General features: G+C 41.7%; 1 long non-coding RNA gene across 1 annotated transcript in view; it reads left to right on the forward strand.

Annotated features, from left to right (window-relative positions):
* The first annotated feature begins 11,434 nt into the window (after window positions 1–11,434).
* The window catches only part of LOC111734926, a 16,439-nt gene continuing 12,915 nt past the window's right edge, over window positions 11,435–14,958 (forward strand). Inside the window, exon 1 of the long non-coding RNA XR_002778631.1 lies at window positions 11,435–11,446. This is a non-coding gene — a long non-coding RNA (uncharacterized LOC111734926). The remainder of the gene's footprint in view (window positions 11,447–14,958) is intronic.

Here is a 14,958-nt window from a genome sequence, read left to right on the forward strand (position 1 = left end):
ACCTCTCAGGAATTATTGGCAAAACTTCCCTCATTGGTGATACCCTTGGAGGACATGAGGAAGCCCATGAAGTCTTCCAGAGAACGCTGATCTACAGGGAAAAAAAAAAATCCGATGTCGTCAGCACCCCAGCAGTGATTACCTTTATTTACCCCTTGGCTGGCAGCTAGCAAGAAGTCAGCTTCACTTGCTAAAGCTTATGAATTAATCTAAACAACTACAGCAAAGACCAGGCCAGGGTAAAATCTAGCAAAGTGTTTCTAAAATTACCTCTAACTTACTTCCTACAATTTTAATCTACTCATTCAACAGTTTCCATCCAACTCAAAAACTATGGTTATTTAGTAAGTATTTCTTTAGCACCTACTCTATTTCGGACATGTTCTAACACTAAGGATGTGTTAGTCAATCAGGTAGGCAGAGTCACTGCTCTCGTGGAACTTCCATGAGAGTAAGAAGAAATCCCAACTTACTTTCCACTTCATTCATAATCTAATGAAGAAAGCACAACTCCTCTCTTTCCGTCACACAATTTACTATCTCATGGAAGGAGGCAAACCCGGGACATTCACTGATGGCCCATTATGGAACAGAACAAGTGGTGCAAAGATGAATAAGGTGTGATTCAGTCTAGTAGAGGAGACCACAGATTCACAAAAGGTTACAACATAGCCAGGTATTATGGGTTTAATTGTGTCCCCACCCTAAAAAGACATATTGACACCCTTACCTCCGGTACTTCAAAATGTGACCTTATTTGTTAACAGGTTGTTGCAAATGTAAGTAGTTACGATGTGATCATCCTGGAGAACGGTGGGCCCCTACTCCAGTATGACTGGTGCTCTTATAAGGGCCAGGTGAAGACAGACACACAGGGACAATGCCATGTGACTACCAAGTCAGAGATCGGAGTTTTGCAACTACAAGCCAAGGAAGGCCAACAATTGCCAGCAAACCACCAGAAGCCAGGTTTCAGAGGGAGTATGGCCCTGTGACACCTTGGTTTCTGACGTCTAGCCTCCAGGACTATGAGACAATAAATTTCTGTTGCTTTACACCACAGAGTTTGTGGTACTTTTTTACAGCAACCTTGGGAAACTAATACATCAGGAAAGTGTTATAGCATACCTAAGAACAGACTATGATAGAAACGCAGAGGAGGAAATTACTGTGCTTGTGGTGGGTGGGGAAGGCTTCCCACAGGAGATGCTATGTGCACAGGGCCTTGGAGTATAAAAAGGACTTTTGCCAGACACATGGGAAGTCAAGACACAAAGGTCCTTTTAGGCTGTGCCAAGGATGAAAAGACATGGCCTGTGGTGATAGGAAATCTTCAGTTATAAGCAGATAAACAATATCATCATGTTGAATTTTTTGGTAAGGTATCTTTGGCAGCAGGGTGCTTAATACACCTGAAGAATGAGTAGCATATTAAGCGTTCTCCAAACAGATTACGAAGGACTCAGTTACAGCATGTGTGATATTGTGATATAAAATAACATATATATTTGGTCATCCTGGTTCTGAGTGCAGAACTTCTAAAACCTTTGGAATTTCTTGAATGACTAGGGTGAGAGGAGCGTATTTTTTTATTGCTAATGACGTGACTCTTGGGGGCTGGTAGCATGGCAGTGGGAATAGAGCAGGGAGAAAACAGAATTATTAAGTTAAGAGGTAGAACTGATATCAGACGGGTGTGGTGGGTACAGGAGACATGAAAGATAGATAAGACTAGTTAAAGGGCACAGACACTTGCTTCCAGAAGGCTGAGTTCAAATTCTGTTCCAGCCACTTAGCAGCTGTTTGACCTTGAACAAGTTATTTCATTTCCTTTGCTAGTGTCTTCACCTGTAAAACGGAGATGCTAGCAGCATAGTGGGAGGATTAAATGAGTTAAGATATAGGTGGTACTTACGACTAAGTACCGCCTATATATTATATAGTGGGAGGATTAAATGAGTTAATATACAGGTAGTACTTAGGTACTAAGACATATGAAGTACTTTGTCTATATTCACTATAGCAGCAGTGATATGTACACAGGGAATTTTTGGGCCAGAAAAAGGAGAATCAGAAGAACATTTCAAAAAAACAAAAGTTGTATGAGAGGCCGCAGGAGGAAGAGATTAGTGCCTGGTGAAGATAACATGATATAAGAGTAGATGCAACACAGATACACAGGTCAGAGAGGGAAAGTTAGATCAGGTTAAACTAAAAGGACATGAAGGTGGCAGGACACAAGGAGTTGCTATCATGGGCATGACCCGAGGGAGAAGTAGAAAAAGATCACGAAAGCCTGTCAAGACCACGCCAAGGAACCTAAGCCACAGGAAGTTGAACCCTTCCCACCAAGGTGCTCATGTGGGTATGGCATCCACTCCGCCTTCTTGCGGCAACCCTCCATCTATTTCCTTGAGGAATTTCCTCTTCTCCATTGGATTAGTCATTGGGACTTAAATCAAGAGGTTTTGCCTTCTCACCACCCAGGAGGTGGGTACCTAGTCCAAGCCAGGCCAAACAGACCCTCCCTCTCTGGAGAATTAGGAGAATGATGAAAAGCCTGAATAAGGCTGAAGGTAACTGACTCCCACTGAGCTGCCCAAAGTGAGCCATGGAGAAATTTCTGCCTCAATACCTTCAGTGTCACCCGGTTCCCGCCCTTTCTGAGCCGCTGTTTCTATCCTGTGTAGATCCTCTATTGTTCCAGTAAATTCCCTTTTGATTTAAAGTAACCAGAGCCAGTGTCTACTGCAAACCACCAAAGATCCCTGACACTCTAACACGACTTCAACAAATGGGCCTTCCTGACCATTTGTTTTCAAAACACAGGTACCAACAAGAAAATGGCAGAAAGCTGAAGGACCATGCTTAATGCCTTGCAGCCCAATGGCATGATATGGGAACCAGCTCCTTCTTCTTTCCCTTAGAGAAACCTGAAGCCTCATTGTATATCCCGTATTCAACAGTGTGTTATGGGATAACAGAAATAATATGACCTAGATTTCCTACCTACATCAATCATTTCATTATTCCTTTTTTTAGCTTTGTGGACACAAAAAAGGGGGTGCTGTTTCCAGAAATGAGTTCTCTCTTCTGAACACAGCTCCACCCCGGGAGATTCACTGACTCTGGTTTCCCTTATCGGTCCCAATGTTAAGAATAAAGGAAACTTCTCAGATCAGATCAGCCTGTCTCTGCTCTGAGCCCAGTTGTTCCCTAGGGCTTTGTTCAGCTAGGATTAGGTTTCTAACCAACAGGCTTTCCACACTGCCTAAGGCAGAGATCATTCTAAAGTCAAATCTATATTTCCACCAGATTCTGAGTCTTTCAAGTTCTCTTTCTATGAGCATGGTTGCAAAGTTCTTGATGCTACACTTGAAATTAGACAGTCTTTCCCCTACTGATGCTTTTGTACCTTTCGAATGTATTCACTCAACTAGTCCATACTGAGTACTTTCCACGTGTTAGAACTAAAAGTAGGCAGATTGTTATATCCCTGGAGGGAAATGAATGTTATTCATTTTGTATCCCATGCCTAGCAGAGCACCTGGCACATGATAAAAGACCCAGGAAAGTTTCCTCATCAAAGGAAGGTTTGCTTCATTAACAGCTATATGCAAAGTAGATTTCAATGGCCTATCGTAGGTTCCTACCTGACACTCAAGTATTAGTGGATGTGGAGCAGGTGGCACCCCAGTCATACTGACTGGCCCCAAATCCTAGCTCCACCCTTTCTACATAACCCTAATTAGGCTAAACAATGTACCTTCAAAAGCCTTAGTTTCCTCTGCAAAATGAGATTAGATTACCTGTCTCACAAAGTCATAAAAAGAATTAAATGAGAAAATGCTTTAAAATTATCTAGTACAATACCTGGCACATAGCATTTAATGAATGTGACTATATCTGGTACAAATTTTATAAATCACAAATTCTGATGTGCAACAAACATAACTTTTACTCCTATAACTTAATTTAATTTCTGATTCTGAGTCTCTCTTGAAAATTAAAACTCAGTAAAATAGAAAACGTTCCCCTTTGTCCCTCTCCTCCCTGAAAGTGTCCCTAAGTTCCAGAGAAGGCCGCCTTGATGGTGGTGAGAATGGGAGCTCACAGCCTCCTTCTGAGGAGATAACGCATCCCATCCAGTCCTTCACATAGGAAATGCGGGGAAGAGGTGCTTCGTTGAATGGCTCCCTGGAGCTCATGATCCACTGAGATGTTAGAACAACACAGGCAGACACTATCCATGTCATGTCTTTCCAACACACATCCCCCTGTGCTGTCTGAAAGACTCTTCCAGGTCTTGAGCATACACTCATTTTGTGTCTGCGCCCCATCGGAGGGAGCCAAAGGAACTCTGGATGCCCTGGATACCGCTGAGTATCTGCAGAGACTTCTGAGGCTTTCTCCAGCTTAGACACACCTAGCAGCTGGTTCCTGTACAACAGTGCCATGATGGCTACAGGAATTCCTCCACGAGATCAGCCATCTCCCTGAATTTACCCAGGATGCCAGACATGGATCCTCTCTACAGTCACATCCCTAATCAAAGGGGCGGGGGTGGGGGGCAATAATTGTGTCCCCAAATCCCAGGACTCAGATTGAAGTGGGAATCAAGAAAAATAGGGCACAAACATGGTATTATGTTCTGGGGAGGAGGGGGGGTGGAAGACAGGGGACAGGGTATAGGAGAGAGGAGGAGCCAAAGGAAAGAGGGTTTTCTGACCAATCCCTGGTCAGAAAATCCTTATCTACTCAAGGAGGGGAACTGAGAGGGGATGAGAGAGGGGAAATGCCAGGGAGAAACTCAATTAGAACTGTTCTGATTTGTCACATTTACTTCCTCAATCCTTGTCTCTTCTATTTTGCATTTAGAAGCTAAGAAATTGCCACATTTCTGCAATTTGCTTCTGACAACTCCTCTGAGGGCACTTGGTGACTAGGAGTGGTTAGAGAAAGGAAGGAAAGAAAAAGATTAACTCAGTCATTAACCTCTGACATCATCAAGACAAAAAGCATCATAAACGTGGGACCTGAGTCCAGATGTTAAAACCTCTTTGATTTGAGTGTCTACAGAAAAAGCCTCCTATGCCACAAGTGCAGCCCCACAGGAGGTGGAGTCCATGACTGTTTAGAAAGCATGCCAGCTCCAGGATGGGGCAAGACCCAAGAGCTCCAGGGTGCAGGAGATTCAGGATGAGAGTACAAGCTCTGGCCCAGTCCCTGATCCAAGTGTAGCCATCACGGAATGTCTATGGGTTTCAAGTGGCTTTATTTTCCCTTCATCTTCCAGATGGTTCCTGCCTGCCTCCCTTATCTTATCAAGACTGAAATCTCTTTAGCAGTTTCTTGACTCTGGAAGCAAATCAGCCATGTGACACTTGCTGTGCACTAGCTCCCTCAATCACATATTCCAGGACTGTTGTTAGCTGCTATTTATTTTTCATCCACAGATGGTTTCATAAAAGCCATTCTCCTTATTTACAAAAAAGTCCAAGTGGTAGCTGGATATTCATTTAAGATGCAAATCAGGTTATGCAGGTGGCATAAAATAACAGCAGGCTTTAAGAGCCATGATGAGAGGTGGAACTGACACAAACACCATGTGCTACTTAATGAAAGCACAACTTCTCCCTCCCGCCTTCCTTCAGATCAACGCCTCCACAATAGGGCTGTTTTGCTCTTACCTGTAGACAATATAAAGAGAATTCTACACAGAATGCTCTCCTTTAAATTCCTCTTTATGTTGCATCTACATCCTCGACCAGGGGTCAGCAAACTTTTTCTGTAAAGGGTCGAATAGTAGATGTTTTGGGTTTTGCGGGCATACAGTCTCTGTTGCAACTACTGGACTCTACCAAAGTGGTGTAAAAGCAACCAGAGACAACACGTAAATGAATGAACATGGCTGCATTCCAATAAAACTTTATAGACGCTGAAATTTGAATTTCACATAATGTTCAAATGTCACGAAATATTACTCTTGATTTTTTTCAACCATTTGAGATTGTAAAAACTACTGTTTGCTCTTAAGCCATACAAAGAAGTCAGTGGACCAGGTATGGCCCACAGTTGACCTCTGACTTAGACCATCACAATCTAATAGGATAAATCTCAATTCTAACAAACAACTAATTCTGATCTCAAGTAAATACATGAAAGGAAACTGCATTAATCCATCTCTTTTTGAATATATGATAAAAGAAGAGGTCTCTAGAGTTTACGGATTTCTTTAGAAATAGTGCATAATTATAAGATGACCATAAAATGCTTAAAACAAACTGTTTTCAGGCACACAGTCTGTTAGTGGAAACTCATTTTTGTTTATTCATTAAAAGTGTGACAAGGTCCCTACTGGCAGTATTTTATTGGCCTATATTGAAGAGATATATATATATTCAAAGAAATTATATCTCTTTATAGAATCTACAGTCCATAATTTTCATTTGTTCTTCTAGCCTTACCAGCACCATCTGTTTTCAGTTTGAAGTGGTAAGCTGTCCATATCCAAGAAGTTTGTTCCAGAACAACTATTAAGCACATGTTGCTCATGGCTGACAATACACTTGAGCCCTCACTGGTCACTTCTATGCTATAATTTCAGAGGCTCAGGAACTTATCCTCCTCCCAATATCCTTCCCACCAAAAAATTAAAAATTAAAACAAACAAACAAAAATAAGTGTTTGCCTGCTCCATACTTGAATTTCTTCCATGAATGAGTTTGGATTTGAGGAGCTGGGAAGGAAGAATAAAATTTGGATGGTGCTCTATTGTGCTAGGGTTAGGGGGATGGTAAGGCAGAGATGATAAGGCAGAGAATTATAGAACCTCCCTTAAGTTTGAGAACCCCAGGATTATAGCCTAGAAAGCCTGTAGGCCTTATAAGAAGACTTCTGGTCCAGCTTGATCCCAATAGGTACCAAGGTAAAAAGACTGAGCTCAGCCTTACAAAGCAGGAGGCCTGCACAAAGCCAGAGAACATCTGAAAATTTATTATTGGTATCTGTCCATCCCATCTCCTGCCCCAACCAGGCCAAAAAATGGCTCAGAAGAGGCCAACCCAGACCTCTGAGATATATAAGAACACAGGCCAAAAAGCAAACTGAAATGGAGATAAGGCACCCCAGTGTAGAGGGAGGATAACTATGGACCACATGGCACTACCCCCACCACAGGGTTGGGGGTAAACCCCAGATGGTTAGCTCATCCTCTGAGGAAAAACAAAGTGGTAGAAAGAAGAGTTTTCCAATTTAACTATTTACCTAAAAATCCAAAAGAGGTTAAATTTACCTTAAATTGACAAGATTATCTTCTGCAATTAGGTGAAATAGGGGCTCAAAAATTCAAATTAAGAGTAGAATACAGTGGTAGGAGTAACAATAGTAGTAATACAATAGTAATTATATAGTTGTAGTAATAATAGAGTAATAGTAGTATTCATAGTAATAGTAGTAGTAGTAATACAGTAGTAGGTAATGGTAGTGATAGTAAGAGAAGTACTAAATAGCAGTTAATATGTATTGAGTACTTTCTATTGGCCAGGACTGTTTTAAGTATTTTACATAACAGTGCTCATTTAATCCTTACCACAATCCTATGGGACAGGTATCTATCCCCATTTCACAGATGAGAAAACTGAGACACAAGCAAAAGGTAAAAGCTTAGACAAAGAAAGACTCAATGAAAATTTTCGAGTGGGTGAATGGGTTCATTTATGAAATTAAACATGAACAGGAAGTGGTTCCCACATAAAATCAGAAGCAGGTGGGCATCCCAAAATCACTGACAAAGCTTTTAGTGCTCTGGATTTGGAAATCAAAGGTTTTTTTTTTAAAGGAAAATAAAAAATTAATTACTAAGACAACAGAGATTAGGACAGGGAACCACCACAGGCTAAACTGTTATCAGCCTACCTTTTCCATCCCATCATTTCCTCCATCCCTTCACATTAGTTCACAATAGATTCCTTTATTCCTCCCTTGACATAATGCTACCAGCCCTATCGAATTCCAAAATGAAGCTTCCAGAATCAGGGTTTTCCCTGCCATTCTGCACTACAAGCAGTGGGCAAAGCTAAGGAACGAGGAAACCGACAGGGAAGAGACGTCATCAGGCCCAGATGGGCCAATAATTGAAAGATTATTGGAGCCCACAGCTACTCCTGGTCCAGACACTGCCCCCTGGAACACATGACCCTCTCTCTTTTGTGATTTAATACCCAGTCATTTGGTGGCTTTTCCTCCATGCCAAAGTCCTTAGTGGTATATATTTACTTTATAATTACAGTGATTTTAAGTTTTTTAAAAATGGTGGTTTCCCACTCAGCCACAGGGAAGGTCTGCAGTCCCAATTAGGAAATGAACTGAAGGGAATCTTCTGTGTGCACTGAATCCAGGCCTCCCTTTAAGAGAAGACACACACTGGGCCCTGGGTGATCCTGCCACCTAGCGGCACACTCGCTTTCCGTGAGCCTCCGTCAATCTGAAATGAGGGTGCCCAGCCATCAGTTAAATTATTCCATCTCACAGCCTATGAATTTCAATAAATATACCATCTGTTCACCTTCTGTGTGGGAGTTCAATCATCTTCTTGGCAGCAGTATTATTCTACAGCAATTACCTATGTCTTTATCACCCCTCATTGAGCTGCAGCAGCATCTCTATAAAACTGACAAGTTTTAAACCACAGTTTCTGTAGATAGGACAGTCTCTATGGTGAGAGCACAGAAAAATATCCACACTTAATTGTGTGTGGGGTGGCACAACCTCATGAAATGAGCAGGCTCTCCTTTGGGCTGTGGCGTAGAACTGTGCAGCCTTAATTTCAGGCTGCCAGGTCTTGATCTCTTGAAGTGACAGGACTGGGAAAAGGGAAAGGCCTTGCTGGAGAGAGGAGACTCCTGCTGACAGACGTGCAACCAGGAGATATGGGATCCACCTCTAGCTCTGCCACTAACATGCTGTGTGACTGTGTGCGCAGTCAAGGACACTTTCTGGGCCTCAGTTTCCTCTTTTGTAAAATGAGAGGGTTGGAATGAGTGAACACTGAACCAATCTCCCTTCAGCTCTGAAACTGTCAGATTCTAGGAGGCGGAGAACTGGAGCGTACAGTGCAGCCATGCCCAGATGCACCACTGACTTGCTGAGCTTCACCGAGTTGCTAAGTAAAATTACAGCTAGAAAAAGAAAAAACATCACAACCACCAAAGCGATTGGAATGTCTTTTTCATTTAGATACAAGTGACACATAACTTTATATGTTTTAGTTTCAGGTGAGGACATTTTAAATTTGGATTATTATTAATGATATTTTCTTGCACAGCACATAAGAGGAAACAAAGGCTTAGAGAGGCTAATTAGTTCACGATTACCCCTAGCACATGGGGAAGCTGGGGCTTAACTCATGCCATTCGCTTCCAAGGTCCAAGCTCTCAAATACGGTGCCCAATCAGAAGGCTTCACAAGAAAAGCAGAATTTTAGGACAAGGTGTAGAGCCAAAGCATTTCAGAGGAAAGCAATTTCTATCTCATAATATCCAGCATTAAGTTTACATTGGTTCAGTTCCGGGTGCTTGCCATATCCAAACAAGCTATGGCCCTAACAGTGCTGTGCATTCCTCAAACCTCATTCATATTCTTTCTGGGAACATAAGAACATTGAATTCCCAGCATCCTTTGCAGTTAAGAGTGGGAACGAAGGATTGGATTCTGACCAATGGGTTGCGGGCAGAAATCCTGCACACCATCTGAGTGTGGCCATAAATCATGTGCATTTTACACTCTTCCGTTGTCATTCATGCAGCTGGAAGTGAAGGACTTCAGTACAACATCCCATGATAAAAAAGAAAAAGCCTCAACCTCTGTGTTATCACATTAAGGAAAGCTTTACAGAAGGCTGCTCCACCTGCACTGCACTATGGAGAGTAAGAAACAAACATTGAGAAATAAACCTTTATTTTGTATCCTCCTGAGACTGTGGGGTTGTTACAGCTTTTTCATTTTGGATTATTAATGATGCTGTCTTTTGAAAAGTAGTCAATGTACCACTAGTCAGTAGACTGGCTGATGGGAATAGTAATGGCACCTTATTTTTCGCTTGCCGAGGATCCGATACCCTTTCTTCTGAATCCAATCCCCAATTCCTCTACTCTAGCACCTCGATTTTCCTGAATGTCTGTTCTCATGGCTCAAAGGGATACCACCACTCATCCTCAGCTGACATATTCCAGCCCCATGTCCACCAAATGAGAGGCAATCCTGGGATTTTTTGCTGAAACTATTGTGACAGAGAAACTCTTTTGCTACTGGGAAGTCTAAACCAGATAATATAAGTCTGGAGCTGCAGGGAGATCACCATAGGAGAGATCCCGCCCTAGAATAAAGTTAGCATGTGGGACATCAGAATTATGAGAGGGGTGAAGAGTGGGAAAGGAGAGAAGGAATGGAAGGCAGAGCAAGAGAGAAAATGGAGGCAGAGAGGCAAAAGGTGGCCAAGGGAGCAGAAGGGAAAGAGCAAGGCAAAGAGAGGATGGGATGAGAGGTAGGAAGGATGGAGGGATGGAAAATAGGAGCAGAGAGAGAGAGGAGGCAGAAAGAGCAAGAGTAGAAGGAAGAGAGAGAGAGAGAGAGAGAATAGAATCAGAGAGAAATTGTCAGGGACGTGGAGAGAGAGATCAGGAGAGCACAGGGAGCAGGAGTGAGGGGTGGGGTGGGGAAAGAGAGAGTGGGGAGAGGGGCGGAGTCAGAGAGAGAAGGCCAAGGGAAAGAAGGAGAGGAAAAAGAAAGGGAGAGAGATGAGAGGATTAACGGTCGGGGGATAGAGGGCTAAGAGTAAAAAGGGACAGAGATGCAAAAAGAGGGGCAGAAAAAGAGAAAGCAGGAGAGAGAAAGAAAGGGAAGGAGGGAGGGAGGGAGGAAATGAAATCCTTGTTTGAGTCCCTGGGCTCAGCCATACCTAGTCAGCCTTACCCCTAGACTTCTGTTATTATGAGTCAAATTCTCTTTTGTATTTATCCATTTTAATTGGGGTCCTGCCATATGCTGGAGGGATTTTTTTTCATATTTTCCAAAACAACCCTAAAATAGATGAAAGCAACTTACTAAGTATTGAAACATGGGCACATAATTATGTAAGATATTCGACAAAAAAAATAATAATTGACTAGATTCTACCAAAATGAGAATTTTCAATATGCAAAGCATCTCTGTTGACTCATCCTTTTACTCTTTCCCAACTGATTTCTTTAGTCCTCTCCTAGCCTGGGATTACATTCTATTACGATGTCCGGCTTGATTCTTTACTCTCCCTCTCTCCTTTCGTCTTGTTCTCTAGTCTAGTTAGTTGTTCTGTCTTGATCATCTTTTCCCAATACAGCTTTTTTTATTCCTGTCTTCCACATAATGGTTTAGAATTCTGTACAGATCCCAGGTGTCAGTCCCTTCAGTCCCACATCTACTCTCAGCACTGCAGTGGCAGCTACTAAGGCACATGAACTTGATCCCACAGGCTGTCGGCTCTAGCTGCTGCCACTCAAATCACCCCATGTGAGTCAGCAGTGAACTGAAATTAATTATTCTGAATCTCCCAACATCATATTCTCAAGAGCAGAAGCAGAAGACAATTGGGTTGAAATGCAAGGCAACGCTCAAATATGCAAGAGAAAAAAAAAAAAGAATAATAATGTGCTTGCCATAAAGAGCAAATGCAAGACAGACAGAGAGACACACACACACAGAGATTATGTGTGTGTGCACGGGGGTGCGCATGTCCTAGAAGGAGGGAGTAGAAAGTAAACCAAAGAATCCAGTTCTCAAATGCTCATCAGGGAATAAAACACTCCAGCTTTCTCTAGAGCCAGAAGGAAACTACTTAGTGGAGCTTTAAAAGGCAAAAGAAGGAAAGTACCTTAGCCAAAGCCAAGGGAGCAGGTTCACAGGTGAGGGGCAAACATCACCACCTCCCTTAGGGAGAGCGCTTAAAGCGAAGTCGTCAACAAGGAGTCCCTGCACACTGGAGACCTATTTATTTTCCCAGCACATTTCATATCCATTCAAGCAAAATGATATATATGACATTTGGGCACAAGGTCTTGTTCAAAGAGAAAAATCAACCCAGCCAAGCTAATTTTCCTCATTCACCAGCCACTGCCCCGCCCACCCGCTGCCAGCCCTCTGCCATTCACTCACGGAAAGCAGAAAGGAAAAGGTTCAATACAACCCCAGAGGCTTGGGTTTTTGTTTTTTTTTTTCCTGCTACTCTTATGCATAATTTACTAACATACACAATTCCTGTCAACAATGGCCTCAGTTTTTCATGTATCAATGAATTCAAGGCTTTATAAAAATCTGGATCCAGATAAAAGAACACTGTAGACAAAAAGCTCAGTTGTTTTTTCTAAAAAGAAATGAAAATTGTATTTTCTATAGAAAATTAAGCTTTTTTGGTTATTGTCTTCTTTTGGGGAGGTGGGGGGTAATAAGAAGATACTCCTAATAAATTTAAGACCACGCAACACTTTCCTTCATCTGGAATTCCATACTCAGGTACCCAAAGGACAAATGTAGTCCCCCCACCCTCGCTCACTTTGGACAGGGCAGTGAGCCTAAATCCTTGTCCTTATTATTAATGTGTGAAATGAGATGGGCAACTTGAAAGGAAACCCAAAGTACCCTCCCTCTCATTCCCTGATCCGCATCCACGGCTCTGGGAACTGCCCAGGCCCCTCTTTTCATCCAGGGCAGCAGTCCTCCCTCCAATCCCCAACCCAATGACCCCCAGCTACAAGGCCTTCAACCCCACCCCACCCTCAATACTTCCACCAAAGGTATCTACCAGTCTTGTAACACCTGCAACTAAAGATAGAAGACGGAGTGGGAAGGCTTGCCCATGCTTCTCCTAACCGAAAGCAGAGAAATATCCTGCCTCTTTTTGATCTTTCTCCACTTGGAAAAGGGGTGCTCTCATTCCCTAATGGCTGGCCTGAGTTATATGTTCCTGGTGGCTGCAAACCCCTTTTTCTCTGCAGTGTATCAGAACCTCTCCCTGGGCCTCCTAGGGTGAATGTGATTCAAATGCTTTGTACCAATGCTGGCAAAAACTCAAATATGATAGACTATAAAACTCAAATATGATAGACTATCACAAGATGTGATGTTAGAGAACTATCAGATTTATCCTCATCATTATAGCTTTTTACAGAAAAAGGGTAGAAATAAGATCTATCTTTCTATTATGACACCTTAAAACATGGATTCCATTGTATGTTCAAATATCTTCTTGCTTTGACAAGCCTCAGGTGACCATTTACTAAACATTAACCTGGCTATATGTGCAAAAATTCCTCTCTCCAGAGATGTTAATGCCAGGATAAATTTACCTTCAGTGTCCCCTGCAAGACCAAAGGATAACTTTTGGCCATTCCCCAGTAATCTCAATAATGATAATAATTCTAGTAGTAGCCATCACTATCTGACACACATTTTACATAAATAACTTCAGTTTTCACCAAAACACTCTGTGGGAAATACTGTTATCTTCCCCCATAAGATAGATAAAGAAACGAAAACAACTTTGGGTTACTCACCCAAAGTCATACAACCCGCTGAGTCAACATTTAAATTCAGATCTCTTGTTCAAAAGCCCATGACCTTAAGCATTCCACTCCACTACTTCCCTGTGCCCATTTAAAATCAGGTATCTTGTTACACAATATTAGACAGATAATGCATTTCTAGTAATACTTTCTGAAACAACAGCATCTGAGAGGAAAAGAAAGCTGGGTGTGATCCGACCAAAGCAATCAGTAGAGATTATTGTGCTCAAATCTTTCATTCCATTATGTTTATGGCCCTATGTCAAAAGAGGACAATCGACTTTACTTCCTGGAGTCCTCTGGTTTTTAGTGGGTCCCAAGTGAGAAATCTGCTGGAGACTTTTCAATGTTGCACAAAGCTGCCAATCACATTTATTGACTTTCTGCCCTACAAACAGTGGGAAGAGTGACTTCATCCCCGATCGACATAACAGATCTTGACACTAAATAAGCAAAAGCTTTTTGCACTCCAGAAAAGCAATTATTTTCTGGAAAAAAAAAAAAAAAACGTCAACTTCTTAGGCATAATGAACCTACCTATTATTCTTGTCCTGCTGCTCTTGCTAATTCTGAAAACAGGAAAATAGTCACGCCTTATTGCTCTCAAATTTTAAAACCAAGCATGTCATCAATAACAAAGGACTTTTCAACTTTGTCATTCAGTTGGTCAAGCTTTTCTGCAAGCAACTACTTAGGCACCAACTGAAGGAGAAGAGAAGCTATTTAAACTTTAAACTTAGGTTTTGGTTTTTCTTGTAGGGTATCTAAATATCATTGACTAAAGTCCTTTAAGAAGCCCTTTAGTAATTACAAAATGCGCTTCCTTAACGTTGAAAATCTATGTCTAACAAAATAAAGAAAGCAATAATAAATTGACTCTGGGTCACTAATGATCATTAATGTTAATTTAGAGAGGATGAGGAGTTCTCCTTTTAATGTTTTTACAAGACCGTTGTTGATGAATGAATTGCCAAATAGTGCATCAGCCCCAGATAACTAGTTCCGTTTATATAATCCTTTCTAATGATTAGTGCAAATCTCCCCTCTGTAACTGAAAAAGCATCTACACACTTCGGCTTGAAGAAAAAGTAGGCGCAGAAAGATAAAAGGACCTGATGGGTCAATAGTTGTAGAAAATACAATAGCTGTGTGGAAATCCAAAAGATGCTTGGGAGATTTGGAAAAATAGTGACATTGAAATTAAATACAAATTACCTATTGAGTCATTTATATTTGATAGTGCAGCTCTGCACTGTCTTCCTCACCCTATGTTAATTCTATGTTCCTTACCCTACGTTAATTCTATTTTTATATTTTAGGGGATAGTATATGATGCAATGTATATAAATTTATGTATATAAAT

The sequence above is a fragment of the Pteropus vampyrus genome, unplaced genomic scaffold (assembly GCF_000151845.1).
Source record: "Pteropus vampyrus isolate Shadow unplaced genomic scaffold, Pvam_2.0 Scaffold15, whole genome shotgun sequence".
Taxonomy (NCBI): Eukaryota; Metazoa; Chordata; class Mammalia; order Chiroptera; family Pteropodidae; genus Pteropus; species Pteropus vampyrus.